This window comes from Lemur catta, chromosome 12 (genome assembly GCF_020740605.2).
Source record: "Lemur catta isolate mLemCat1 chromosome 12, mLemCat1.pri, whole genome shotgun sequence".
Classification (NCBI taxonomy): Eukaryota; Metazoa; Chordata; class Mammalia; order Primates; family Lemuridae; genus Lemur; species Lemur catta.
The window spans coordinates 79,303,517-79,317,112 of NC_059139.1; the positions used below are offsets into that span (position 1 = coordinate 79,303,517).

The window sequence follows — 13,596 nt, forward strand, 5'->3', positions numbered from 1 at the left end:
AAGCTATATTATAATGGAGAGGAGAGTACCCTCACATGACATTGGTTAGGAAAATTCAAGTTGAAATTAGGAGTAGAAAGATAGGAATGATTTAGAAGTTTTTAGGACTGTTGAAAGTTCAGATGTTGGTCTTTGTAATAATCGGGTTTTTAAAAATTTAGTTTTTGAAAGTCAAAGTTATACACTCAGATAGTTTAAAGAAGAAAAAATCTGTATGAGAGTTGCCACACCAAAAAAAAAAAAAAAATAGTGAGCCCACAGCCTCTCATCCTTTTCCTGCTTTCCAAAAGAAATCACTTTAAATTCTTTTAATCATATCTTCAGTAATTGCTTTTTGTATTTCTAAATAAAATTGCTTATATTGCTACATGTAGATTTTTTTGTTTTAGAGCTATCTATTGACTTCCTATTATGGAAATTAGGATTTCTATTTTCTCCTCCTTACACAAACACAGCCCTTTCACAATTCCACCCCCTTTCCAAAGCAATTTCTATCTCCCCATCCTCCCAGGGTTATATAAACCCCAGTGGTCTATAGTGCGTGTTTACCTTGTTATGACTATGTAAACTGCATTTGTAGTTGACCAATATAGTATATTATAATCACTTTTGCTCTTTTTTATTTTCTCTGGAAGTAATAATTGCTTCATTTTTTATTTGCTCAGATTCCTATATACTTACCACTAAATCATCTCTAAATTCTCCCACATTATATAAATATCCTTCTACTCTATTCAAATATATTAAGCAATCTATCAATTTTACCTTGAAGAGATGACTCTTCGAACATTCTCACCTGCTTCTCCTTCATGTTGGAGATTTTCTTTGCCTTTTTTTCTATGTTGGGAAGCCTTTCTTGAACCCTTTTTCTCCTCTTTCTTTGTTTATTCCTTTATTTTGGTAGAATCTGTCATGCAGTAGTTTCAAAGAAAAAGTAGTGTATGAGAAAGAGATTTTTTTGAGACCCTGCAGATACGGGCGTGTGTAGTCTTCTCTCATGCTTAATTGGAAATCTGGCTGGATATAAAACTCTGGATTGGGAATCACTTTTCTTCAAAATGTTGAAGGCTTCATTTTCTTCTGTCATCCAGGGTCCAGCAGCCTGATGCCATTCTCGTTTTTTATCCTTTTTCTTTTTCTGGAAGCTTTTAGGATTGGTATTCTAAAATTACACAAGGACGTGTCTCGGTGTAAATCTATTTTAATCTATGGTACTGGGAATGTAGTGGGCCTGTTCAAGCTTGGAATTCATGTCCTTCAGTTCCTGGAAATTTTTTTGAATTATTTAATGATTTTTATTTCTGTGTGTATAATGGCCCTCCTTTATTCTCTAATTTTATTATTTTTATTTCTCTATTGTTTTTCCATTTCTATTTTTGCTCTCTATATGGAAGACCTCAATTTTATCATTCAGACTTTCTGTTCGGACTTTATCTATGCTATATATTAATTTCCAATATCTAATTTTTGATCACTGAGTGCTCATTTTATAAAATTGCATCATGCTTTTTTTTATAAATGTACTATTTAATTTCCCTGTAGATTTTAATAACTTTTTGCAATTTTTTTCTTTTTGTATATTTTTGTTTCCCCAAAGATGTATTTTTCTTTTTGTTTTTGCTTCTATTTTAGAAGCTTTCCTTAAATGTTTAGGTATCCTCAGCGGCCTGCTCATCCTTCAGAGTGGGGCACTAACAAGCAGATTGGAAGCTTTCTGTACGTATCTGGAACTTGTCAACTGCAGGCTTCCCTCAAGGGTGATTTGGGTGAAGGGCAAAGAACACCAATTTCAGTACCTTTGTGCGTTTTCAGTCTTCCCTGACAATCAGACCAGCCCATGGGAAGTCATTTCTACTGTGCTGCCATGAAGGCATAAGCCTGGGTGACAGTGTTCTGGAAATTGAAAAGTCAAAGAAGAGTTTTCAACGGTTCCTGTGTGAGCATTTGTCTATTTTGCTGGTTCCAGTACAGTAGCCTGCTTTCTCCAGTGCTTGATGCCTGCAGTCAGTCCCCAGACTGTGTTTTACCCTCTCCAGACAATAAATTTCTAGACTTCTGCCGGGTTGCAAGGAACAGTTTGCATTGAGAGCTCTAGCATTGTCCCCACCTGCAGAGACACTGATGCTGACAATGCCTGAGTCATGGGGAGGGGGGCAGTTGGTGCTTAGTGCACCTGTGGTTGCCTCTTGGTATTTCACCATTGCTGCTGTAGAGTTCTGCTTTCTGGGGTCAGGTAAGTCAGTGACCACCCGTCTATTGGCTTTCTAGCTTCTTTTACTACTGTCTTGTCACGCATTCCTGTTGTCCTTATGGCTGTATGCTTTTTCTTTGTTGTTTGCTTGTTTTAAAATTATTTATGGCCATTTTTAGGGCATTAAGAGAAGGAGCTGAGGCCAGCATGCTTGTTGAGTCCACCTGCTTTTACCAGAAATTCTGTAGTGACTAGTTTTGAATAGCATGTATCTGAACCTTTTTTAGAACTTCTCTACATAAATATAGCATTTGAAGGATTAACGTTTTCTTTTTAAAGAAAGGTAGACTCCTTGTGGTAATGCTTTGTTTCCTAGCAATCATGGTATTTAGAGGCTTATGATATTTTCTGGAGCAGATGTATCTATAAACCTTGAAGAATAAGTAGGGAAAGCTCTAGTTGACCTAGTTTATCTAGTTTATAAAGATTAGCCTGCACTAAAAATTGTGCATAACAGTGTAACGATGATGATAAAAGCATGATTTAACAATATATACATCTCTATGGGTGGTCTCTAGTACATCTGCTTCCCAAGGGCCAATAAAAATAGCCTCAAAACTGTGCGCATGCTATATATTTTCTTTTCAGAAACCATTCATCTTAGCTGTTTTAACCCATTGTCAGTAAATACAGAAAGCCAAAGGCAAGCTGTGCCAAATTTTCTTAGCAGCCCAAAGTCTGTGTTTTTTAACATGCCTGGATTGTTAGATGACAGTCATTCCTGTTTTTATATAAAGAAGCAATAAAATGTGAAAATTGTCCATTTCATAGCAAGAATGAGAGTCTGTAGCTAGCAGTTACATAAAGGGAACCCAAATCTATGGCAAGGTGGGGAAGGGACGGAAGCCAAACTCTGGATTGGGACACCAGGATGGTCCCAGTTGTGTAATTTAGGGGCTGAGTGACCTCTGGCCAATCATCTCACTTCTTTTTGCTTTGGTTTCTTCATTTGCAAACTAAATGGCTTAATAAGCATTCCTCTTCCAAAGGTAGCATTTTATAATTAGACAAATGTGTAAAAGAAAAAAAATCATTAACCAGCATTGTGATAATAGAAGATTTTCCACATTTTGTTTTTCATTAAACTTCCCATTTTGCTGTACAAAATCTCCAGATTGTGACTTGTAAAATACAAAGATGTGAAAAAAATTTTATTTTTCCACAGAGTTGCAATTTTGAACATGATGTCACCAGCATCTTACACTTCCTTGCATGTTTGTTTTCTGACCTTTGTTTTTTTTCTTTTGTGAAGTTTGCAATACTTAATACTGCACACAACTTTCCTATTTATTTGGTTTAGGATTTGGATTTGAATGAACCCCATCAGTTTCATCTTTGGTTCATTCAAGCACTCTCTCCATATTAAAGGGGGGAGATTCACATTTGATAAAAATTCTCTTTTTAGTTAAATAGAAGACATCTAAGAGGGAACTTAGACTTTGTTAAAAGGAGAGAGCTTGAGAAAGAGAGAAGTAGACAGCTTTCTGGAAAAGTTTAAATTGCAAACCTATTTCTGTCCTTCCACCACGCTTTGGATTTCTAGAGGTTTCTAGAAATTGTTCTCTACTAATGCGGAGGGCATTCTGTTGTAGAAGGCATCTATTCCTTTTGGTATTATATTCTCTGGCATATCATGCACCTCTGATTTATTTACCTCTAGGTAATAAAAATTTGCTGTGGATGTGTGTGAGAGAGAGAGAATTAGAGAGGGAGGAGAATCAGAGTAGCAAGAATCTACCATTATTTCTTGGCCTATGTTTGTTAGTAGGAGGCCGCCCCAGACCAGACCACAGTAATCCACTCTCTCTCTGGTTACAGTTTGGCCTTGTGTCAGGTGGACATGAGGCCTGGGAAGAATACACTCTTCTGAAACAGCCTGAGAAGTATGGTCTGGTGTTAAGTGATCTTATGTTCATGGGGTCCCAGGCCAAGGCATTTAATGTCTTAGTAGAAATTTCAGGAACTTTTATGTTTTAGAAGAAACCTGAACCTCAGAGCTTGGGGTCCTGAAAATTTGGAATTATCTGATCTTGACTTGCACCTTTTGAAGCTTTTGTAGTTTTTCAAAGATAGCCTAGGCAGCTGTTCACTCTGAAGTGAGTTTCACTGTACACTGTTTCTGAGAAAGTTTAGTAGGTATTTTGCAAGGGGTAGCGCTGGATATTGTGCTATTTGTTTATTTTTCATTATGAGAGTTCTCAGAGCATTTGATATGTGAATGTGCATTAGGAATACCCAAGAGGGGAAAAGGGTATATATTTGGCCATGCCTTCTAGGCAACTCACTTGGCATATGTCAAGACTTAAGTTTCAGACATAGAAAGGGAATCACAGCTTCCTGCACAGTTTGGGAATTTAGAAAAATGTTTCTGTGTTCAATAGAATCTTTTCCTTTTTTGTCACAAGTTTTGTAATGTGGGGAAATGGGCCTGAGTTGGGGATGGGAAGGAAGAAGGAGGGAAAAGCTGAGCTAGGAATTTTGGTGGCAGTGTTACAGAGCAGAAGAGCAAACGTTGTGATAAACTATAATAAACTGGAGATTCCAGGTAATGTTACTCTAATGGGAAAAGATTCATTTAGTTAAGACAGTGGCCAAATAATGCTGTTCTTATTTATCTCATCATTTTATCTTTAAGGGCATTTAAATATGCACTAGCTAGTATGTATTAGTTAAGAGGAAAAATGATCTGAAAACGACTTAAGAATGTTTTTTGCTCTTTCATATGCTTATTGGCTATTTCTCTATCTTATTTTGAAAAGCTTCTGTTCATGGCTTTTGCCCACTTGTTAATGGGGTTGTTTGATTTATTCCTTGCTGATTTGCTTGAGTTCTTTGTAGATTCTGGTGATTAGCCCTTTATTGGATGTGTAGCTTGTGAATATTTTCTCCCATTCCGTAGGTTGTCTATTCTGTTGATTATTTCCTTAACTGTGCAGAAGCTTTTTAATTTGATCAAGTCCCATTTATTTATTTTTGCTGTTGCTGTAATTGCCATTGTGTTCTTAGTCATAAATTCTTTGCCTAGGCTGATATCTAGAAGAGTTTTTCCTACATTTTCTTCTAGAAATTCTTATGATTTCAAAACTTAGATCTAACTCTCTTATCCATCTTGAATTAATTTTTGTGAGTGGTGAGACATATGGGTCCTGTTTCATTCTTCTGCATATGGCTATCTAATTTTCCCAGCACCATTTATTGAATAGAGATTCTTTTCCCCAGTGTATATTCTTGTCTGCTTTGTCAAAGATCAGTTGGCTGTATGTGGATGGTTTTATATCTGGGGTTCTCTGTTCTGTTATTGGTCTACATCTCTATTTTTGTGCCAGTACCATGCTGTTTTCGTTACTATGGCCTTAGAGTACAGTTTGAAGTCTGATAATGTGATGCCTCCAGATTTGTTCTTTTTGCTTAAGATTGCTTTGGGTATTTGGGCTCTTTTCTGGCTCCAAATAAAGCGTAGAATTATTTTTCTAGATCTGTGAAATATGACGTTGGTATTTTGATGGGGATTGCATTGAATCTGTAAATCACCTTGGGTAGTATAGGCCTTTTAACAATCTTGATTCTACTAATCCCTGAGCATGAAATGTTTTTCCATTTGTTTTTGTTATGTGCTATTTCTTTCCTCAGTATTTTGTAGTTCTCTTTGTAGAGATCTTTCACCTCCTTGCTTAAGTATATTCCTAGGTATTAAAACTGCAATGAGATATCACCTTACCCCAGTTAGAATGGCTTTTATTAAAAAGTCCAAAAACAATAGATGCTGGTGTGGATGCGGAGAGAAAAGAATGCTTATACACTGATGGTAGGACTGCAAATTAGTACAATCTCTATGGAAAACAGTATGGAGATTCCTCCATACTACTCCAGAACTAAAAGTAGACCCACCATTCAATCCAGCAATCCCACTACTGGGTATTTACCCAAAAGAAAAGAAGTCATTTTATCAAAAAGACACCTGTGCTCAAATGTTTACTATAGCACAATTCACAATTGCGAAGATGTGGAATCAACCCAAGTGCCCATCAATTCATGAGTGGATTAACAAAATATGGTGTATATATACCATGGAATACTACTTAGCCATAAAAAAGTATGAATTAAGGCCTTTTGCAACAATTTGGATGGAACTGGAGACCGTTATCCTAAGCAAAGTATCTAAATAATGGAAAACAAACACTGCATGTACTCGTGATTAAATTGGAACTAACTGATGAGCACACATGTGCACAGAGTGAAGTAAAACTTAGTGGAAATCAATTGGGAGGAGAGGGAAGGAGAGAGTGGGTGAAAAACTACCTATTATGTACAATGAACACTATCTGCGTGATGGGTGCACTTATAGCCCTGACTCAAGTATTACAAAAGTGATCCATGTAACCACAAACATTTATACCTCCGTTATATTTTGAAATTAAAAAAAAATTTAAAGACAAAAAAGAATGGTTTTTGCTCTTTTTGAGGAAAAAAATTAGACAAGCAAACAGTATAACTTTTGAATAGCTTCTAGTCATCTCAATTGCATTTTAGATGGATTTAGGAATAAATTCTCTCCATTATTAAAAACTAATAGATAAAAGTAAATTTGGTACTTATTTCTCAAATTATCAAAGACAACTGGAGGGATAGAGACCTCAATTTCTGTTGTGTTTAGATTCTACTATTCAGTGTCTTAGAGGTATGTTTCGTTTCTTCCACTAGAGTAATTCTGTTAGACTTCTATTTTTTTTTAATCTCTGTTACTAATAGTCTATTATATCGTCCTTTTTTGTTTTTGTTTTTAATTGCCTGGAATGTGATTTCTGAAATACTTTATTATCATATAGTATATTAATCAGGTTTCTCCAAAGAGACAGAACCAATAGAGTACAGACAGAGATATATGAGAGGGGATCTATTAGGGAAATTGGCTCATATGGTCTTGAAGGCTGAGAAGTCCCACAATATGCCATCTGCAAGCTGGAGACCCTGGGATGCTGGTAGTATGGCTTAGTCCAAGTCCAAAAGCCTCAGAACCAGGGAAGATGATACTGTAACTCTTAGTCCAAGGCTGATAACCTGTGAACCTGGGGGCTGCTGGTTTAAGTTCTGGAGTCCAAAGGCCAGAGAGCCTGAAATTCTGATGTCCAAGGGCAGGAGAGGCAGAGGTCCCAGCTCCTAGAGAGAGGAAATTGTCCCTTGCCTGTTTTTTGTTCTGTCTTGGCCTCCCAGGAGATTGGATGGTGCCTGCCCATATTGAAGGTAGATTTTCTCTACTCAGTCCACTGAGTCACATGCCAGTTTCCTCTGGAAATACCCGCATGACACAACCAGAAATAATGTTTTACCAGTTCTCTAGATGTTCCTTAATACGGTCAAGTTGATGCCTAAAATTAACCATCACACGTGGTATATTGTGGAATATTACAGTCAAATCATGCCCCATAATGAAACTACATATAACGTAAATTTTATGTAAAAAAGCTGATTTTAGCACAAAGATTGGTTAGGTCTTCTGACATAGTATTATGAATGAGTTGCTAAGGCACAGCTCCTGTGGGGTGAGAATATTCCTGTTTTGTAATTAGACAGATTTCCATCCTCTCACCAATTCGTAGAGGATATATGATTTGGGGTTTTACTTTCTATGGAATATGGGCCCTGAATATCATCTCCAGTTTGCACATACAAGTTAAAATGAATACCCTTGTTCCTGAGAACCAATAAAACCAAAAATGGGATGGTAGTTGTTCATATCTACTAAATTAATTCAGTGTTGCAGTGGATGCCTTCTTGTGACTAGATGTTAGTCTATGACTCGAAGATCGTACATGTTTATTACTTCCTCTCTATAGAGCATCCTTTTAAATGAAACTGAACTCACTTCAATATGTGATCAACTCTGTTTTAGAGTGCTTACGTGATCTGGGTTCTAATTTTCAAGTCTCTCATTTCAAAAAAATTTTAGTTTGTCTTTGTCTTTTTATATAAAATAAGCCAGATTTTCAAGGAGAAAAGGATAAATGACATCTGAAATTTTCACCTATTCTATTTTTTTTTTATTATTTATATAATAGGAAGAATGTGAAATGGGGAGGTACATTTTGGAGTATTAGTTCCTTTTTCTGGTCTGATAGCCATGATTTTATTGTATATTTTCAGGAGACTCACCCAGAAGCCTACTCCTTTTCAAGCTCTGACCATTAGAGATGCCTATTTCCTGATGGTTTACTTAAATTTGAACCATGTTACCTGTGATCAAGTTTCTTCAATAGTTGTAAAAGTAGTCATAAAATATACATTGCAGTGCTAGGGAAACATAGTCTCCTGCACCTTGATTTATTACAGTATACTGAGTAATTAGATTATTTCTTAGCACTTCAAGTTTCAGCTGTGGCTAAGTAAACTCTAAGCATTTCATCAATGGATTTGTAATTTGTGGTTGATGGTAATGTAATACTTTGTAAACTTATGCTTCCAGGGTCTGATTCATACACACAGATACAGCATTTTTCAGGCTCATAAATGAGTCACAACTTTAAAATGGGCCCTTCAAGTTATAAAAGTCGGCAGTTTGAAAGCATTCATCCTGCATCTGTGATTTGCAAAGAGAGCATCTACACTCATAATGTTTGCCAGATAAGTTGGTCATTAAAGTCTTATGGAAAGAAAAGCCAATACTCTGTCAAATTTTCTCTTCATTTGTATATAGACATGCTTTGTTTGTTAGCCTACCTCCTGAGAAAACAATGAGGAATAATATTTGTTGGCAAAGGGCTTTGAGACCCTGGTCAAAGGAATGCCAGTTGAAAATACGAGCAATGATTAAATTCAAGTAGAAAAAAATAAAAGCTGAACAGCTCAGGAATTGAAGCTCAGTGACCTCATAGTCAATTCATTACAGTCTTCCCCATCCTGACATCCATCCTGATACACACATTTTATGAAATGTGGGTCCAAGTGTCTTCTGACTTTGGAAAATCCCTTGAATCATTCATGTAGCATATTAGACAGGGTGTGTGTCTGCAATCTTGGACAGTGTTCTCATGCAAGTCAGCTTCAGAACCATTGTGCCAGATAAAAAGAAAGAACATAAAGTTTGAAATTAATACATTGCTTAGACATAAATGAGATTTGATAGGAGAAAAGTCAAGCGTTTCTTCCTTCCTCCAGGATTTTCTGCATTCTATTTCTTTCTGAATTGTATACTCTTTATTTTTTAATGTTTTATTAATGCAAAATTATATTTAAATAACAAAACAAATTCAAGACCAAAAAGTACTTTTACATGTAATAAAATGTACAGATTTTGAACATTCACTGAATTTGGACAAATCTTGCTTCTGTTATAATGTTGAACTTTTATAACTTTCATCTTGCTTACTGTTATTAGAATTAAATGGGGAAAAAGATGGATTTTAGTATTGTATTCCAGAGCTGTTGTTAGATAATAAATCACCTACCTTTGTCAAGAGATCCCCTTGGCTTGACTCCCTTAGGAAGGACTGTATGAACTGCCCCTCCACTGTTTTCTGGCCTGTGGGTGGTCTCTGAGGCCCTATGGTGAGGAATGTCAGTTCTTGAACTCTCTCACCTGAGCATTTCCAGCCCTGTTTTGTCACTGATTTAAAATTCCATAGATTAATAAATAGTCTGCCACTGCCAAATTATAAGGGATACTAGAAAGGTCCCAGTCATCAGATATTTAAAGATAGCATGGTGGTAAAGTCAAAGCCATTTTGAGTTCATGGTCATTATTCAATAAATGTTTGGTGAACACATACTGGAACAAAAATAACAACTTTATGCAGAGTTGTACCATAATTTTTGGCTAAGATATTAAAAGAAAAAAGGATTCTTGTCATTTTTTAAACAACTTCATTAAGGTATAATTTACGTACCATAAAATACACCTATTTGAAATGTGCAAGTCAATAATGTTTAGAGTTGTGCAACCATCACCACAATCCAGTTTTAGAATAGTTCCAGCACCCCCAAAAAGATCCCTGTACCCATTTGCATCAAATCCCTGCTCCCTCCTCCATTCCCAGGTAACTACTAACATGCTATCTGTCTCCATAGATTTGCTTTTCTGAGATCTTCATATAAATGGAATCAGATAATATACAGTCTTTTGCATCTGGCTTTTTTACTTAAAGTTTTGATGTTTGTCTATGTGATGGTTTGTATCATAGTTGTTCTTTTCCTTTTTGTTGGTAAATACTATTCTGTTGTAAGGATGTGCCACATTTTGTTCATCCATTCACCAGTTGTTACATATTTAAATGGTTTCCTGTTTTAGGCTACTACGAATAGTTGTTGGTATAAACTTTTGCACACAAGTCTCCAGGTGAACATTTTTTTTTCTCTTAGGTAGACATCTAAGGATGTATCATTTTAAATTCCTGCTAGCAATCAACAATGTATGAGGGTTCCAGTTTCATCATATCCTTGACAACATTGTTAGTCATTCATACATATTTAATGTATACATATATGTATACTGCTTCGTATCCATATACATGTATATCTGCATATGGATATATGGCATTGTCATGTATATGTGTTTACATATATATCTATACATACACATTTATATCTTCATATGTATATACATACATATATGTAATCTTAATGTATATTTATATAATTTTATAGCCATTCTAGCGAGTGTAAAGTGATATCTTATTGTGGTTGTAATGCGTAGTCTAATGACTAATGATGGTAAATAACTTTTCATGTTATCGTTAGCTCTTGGTATATCTTCTGTTTTTTTCTTTTCATTATCATTGTGTTTTTTTTGAGCATGTTAAAGCTATGTAGACTTGGCTTTTTTCTAAATCAGTCTTGCCTTGCCTCTGAAAGCCATACAAGAGAAAAGCCAGTTAAACATACCCAGCACACTACATTCTTTGAAGAGGCTTAACTCCCTTGCTAAGTTCACTGCTTCATATGCTTCTCCTTTTTCCTGCCCTTTTCCTGCCCTGAAGTCTTTCTTTCCTACTAACCACTGTTTTCTAGTAACAACAAAGAGAAGGAAGAGCAAAGGAGATTGGTTTTCAACCCTACTTTAAAAAAAAAATCTTTCCAGTTCTTGCATTGCTTTGGTGATTTGTAGTAGCTATGAAAAATGAAGCCCAAAGAATATCTGTCATTTTTACACTTAGGGTGAAGTGTTCCTGACATGCCTCCAATGGAGATATTTAAGATTCTTTTTGCTTTCTCCCCTAGTTGAGGCAATAATTTGTTGTGATTGATCCACAGCTTTCTGCATGACCAAGAGCAAACATCTGTGATGTGTCTGACCTTGTTTTAGGGATGTAGGTAGACGTGAAAAGCCGAGCTCCTCCCTCCCCTTTGTGTGACCTTGCTGGATTTCATGACAGTTCACAGTCATGACTTTGGAAGAGTGATGTTCTAGCCATGGGCTCCCTGTCCAGATGACCACTGTTTGACTATCCTTTGTAGCATGCTTTGTATCACAGTGACAGGGTATTGTAATACAGCTCGCAGGATGTAGCAATTGATGTTGACATACAGTATTCTTGGTACCACAGGGGCTCAGGGGGCAAAAGATGTTTGAGTAACCACTGCCTGATATCTTTGCTTTCAGGTCTCCTCTCATGATTTAGTCTTCTAAAACTTTTGTTTTATATAAAATATACTGTTTTAGTTTATTAAATTGTATTTAATAGTCTAATGGAAAAATATATATTTAAAAGTAATTTTTTAATAGACTTTTGTTATGTAATGTTGTGGTTTTAGGGTCTCTTATGTAAGCTCTTGTAAGAATCATGGTTTGTAAATATGGAAGCCACAAAGTAAGACACAAACTGTTCAGATCCAATTTATTAGCAGAAAATATCTTTCTATGTCACTGATCATGGTGAAAAGTTGAATTTAGTGACTTTCTTGCTTTAAAGAAATGGTTCCCAGTATTTCATGTGATTGAGCATATTAGTGATGACAAACTGTTTTCGAACAAAACTGAAACTATGCTAGGCATCTGTGGAAAATCATCCTTAATCTCTACTTGGTATTATTTTGGGGTAATACCTTGTGTCCCAGTGGGTATAATATTACAAAATGAAACATCCAACATCCAATACAGAAAGATCAGCTTTGGTCAGTAATTTTAACCTAGTTTAATGGTGACTAGCCCTTAGAATTCCCGGTTTGCTACATGTCTGGAAAGGAGTGAGTATTCTTGTATTTACTAGTGTTATTATGGTAATCTGCTACTATGCTTTCTACTATTCAGAAAGGTTTGTTTTTTAAAATGGGTTCTAAGAAGTTTGGAGGTGTCACTGTGAAGTGAGAGGCCACTCTGCCAGGTTTTCTATTCCTGTTTAAAGATTCTTCATTTTTTAAATATCACACTGATAACTTCTCTTATCCACCATTCACCTATTGTATCATCTGGGTCACTGTTACTTCAGTCCCACCCAGGTTGTTGGCATTTATCGTGGTGGGGCAGGTGCATGGTGGATGGTGCAGTGGTAAAAGGAAGGGAAATGCAATGATACGCAGGTTCGATGTGGTCTGAAGAAGAATCAGGAGACTATTGCAGTCAGCAGTCAGTACCATAATATGTTCAGACTTTTTATCTGGACTTGATTAGGTTAGGAGATGAGTTTTCTCCAGTTGAAAGGTATTCTGTGAGTCCCTGTGGTATTCTACACCCTGTGCAAATGGGGCTACAAAAGCTCCACCTGAATCAAGCTCCTCAATGGAAAAAACTATATTTGATACCATCTTAATCCCCACAAAGCCCAGAGCCCTTTAATATCTGGGTCAGATAAAACCTTACAAGTCATCTGATTCTGTCAGATAACAGTGATAACAACTACCACCACTCCATGAGGACTTGTGGGGTAAATGTTTCTGCATAGATGTGTACCCATCAGTTAGAACCATAGAAGGCTGATAATTAACACTCGATGAATGACTTAATGCATTAGAATTTAACCCTATAAGTCTCATTATAAAGAGTAGTACTAATAGGAATAATGTATGTTAAATGCAAAAAAAATTCTTACATCTTTATTTCGTTATCTTCAAGAAAACTGGTTCATTTGCAAGTAATTAGTGTTTTACCATTTAGTAAGTTAACAAAGGTTAATGAGTAGCTCCGTGTTAATTTAAAATTCCTGTGAAGCAGGAGTGAAAATAGCACATGGGGAATATTTGAAGAGTGCAGACACATTGGTCTGGGAAATCTGAGCCCTTCCTTACGTGCTGAACTGAGGCCTCACAGAAACGTGACGGGCTTGGTACAGCCTGCTCACGACCCTCCCCTGTGTTCAGCCTGGAAGTATTTCTGTTTACTGGAGCACCCAAACTTCAGACAAAGTTTCTCCGTCTTT

General features: G+C 36.2%; 1 protein-coding gene across 1 annotated transcript in view; it reads left to right on the forward strand.

Annotated features, from left to right (window-relative positions):
* KCNN2 (potassium calcium-activated channel subfamily N member 2) overlaps positions 1 to 13,596 on the forward strand; it is a 141,052-nt gene that overhangs the window by 38,521 nt on the left and 88,935 nt on the right. The window lies entirely within an intron of this gene.